Source organism: Myotis davidii, unplaced genomic scaffold, assembly GCF_000327345.1.
Source record: "Myotis davidii unplaced genomic scaffold, ASM32734v1 scaffold472, whole genome shotgun sequence".
Taxonomy (NCBI): domain Eukaryota; kingdom Metazoa; phylum Chordata; class Mammalia; order Chiroptera; family Vespertilionidae; genus Myotis; species Myotis davidii.
The window spans coordinates 221847-223454 of record NW_006283774.1 but is presented as its reverse complement, the minus strand read 5'-3'; positions in this window follow the sequence as shown (position 1 = coordinate 223454).

Sequence of the window (1608 nt, the reverse complement as noted above, 5' to 3'; positions counted from 1 at the left end):
GGCCGGTTTCCTGACGTGGCGGCCGTGGCCCAGCCACCAGCTGCTGCCCTCCCGGCCGTCGTCCCCTCGGTCTCAGCTCCCCCGTGGCTGTGATGACCGCTCCTCGGGCTTCACGCTCTGCTCATTGCGAGGGGCTGTTGAATGCAATCAAACACTTTTTAGAAAAATACACATTTTTTATTGATTTGGGAGAGGAAGAGAGAGGGAGAGGGAGAAAGAACATCAATGATGAGAAGGAGTTGTGGACCGGCTGCCTCCTGCACGCCCCACACTGGGGGTTGAGCCCATGACCTGGGCCTGTGCCCTGACGGGGAATCGAACCCTGACCTCCTGGTTCACAGGTCGACGCTCAGCCACGGATCCAGGCCGGCCGGCTGCACCACGCTCACCGCGGGAGGCCGTGGGTCCCTCGCGTGCTGGCACGTGCCTGTCAGCCCGTGACCTTATCTGTGCGCTCTCCGTTATCCTTCGTTAACCTGACGGGATGTTTCAGTTTCTTCATTTCCAAAAGTCGGGGGTTTTCGAGCTACTCTCCCGTTGTTGAATCTGTGGCTTCTCCACCCGCCTTTATTCTGGAACGTTCTCGGCCTCTTTCTGTGGTTGTGCCTGCCCCGTTCTCTGTCTCCCCACTTCCAGAACACCGGCCCACGTAGCCCCTCCCACGGGCTGGCTCTGCGTGTCCCCGAAGAGTGGCAGTTCAGGCCGTTCTCCCCCATTGTCCGTAGCCTGGGCGAGGCGCTGCTGCGGGCGGCTCCGTGGAGGGCGGGCGGGCCCCAGTCCTGCCCAGAGCCTGTGCGAGGCGCTGCTGGCCGCCGTCCTCAGGATGTGGGCTCGCTTGAGTTTGGGGAAGTCGCTGCTCTATTTCGAGGGAGTGTGTTGGGAGGATGGGGCTGGACTGAGGTTGGGCTGGCTGCCTGCGGAGCGAGTGGATGGGTGGGGGTGGCAGGGTTCGAGCTGGGTGCAGCCTGGCACCCTTGGGATGGGGCGCTGCATCCAGGAGAGACTGAGGAAGCTGACTTAGGGGCGCACGGCCTGCGGACTGGGCCTCCGGGTGCCCGGCCATAGCTGCCGCCCACTTGCCCACCGCTGTCAGGTGCCTGGCGGGTGTGCCCTCGTGGTGCTGAAGTGGGACTCCTGCCAGGACCCAGGGTGTGGCAGCCCCTCCCCCCAGGCTGGCTCCCGCGTCTGTCCGTGTCCAGGGGCTCCCGGTCCGGAGGGGAGCGTGTGTGTGCTCAGTCGGTGCCAGACGGCTCTGCGGGGGCCCGAACGTGCATGCCCAGGTTGAGAGCCGGCTCCTCCTGCCTGGGGTGGCGTGGTGTCCTCCGTCTGGGCGGACTGTGAGGGTGACACGCAGCGAGAGCGGCCCTGTCTGGATGGACTGAGTTCCTGGTCACTGCACTGTGTTTGTCTAGGCATCTCCAGCGAACACCGACCCTCGTCAACTCCGGCGAGGCAGGCACAGTGCCCACCTGGTGCCCACTGCCCAGGGGTTCCTGCCCGTGGAGCTCAGGCTGCAGCCGCAGGTCCTGTACATGGGCAGGATGGGCCCCCGGGGAGCGTGGTAAACAGGCAGAGCGGGTGGTAGGAGATGCTGGAGTCGTCTTTCTC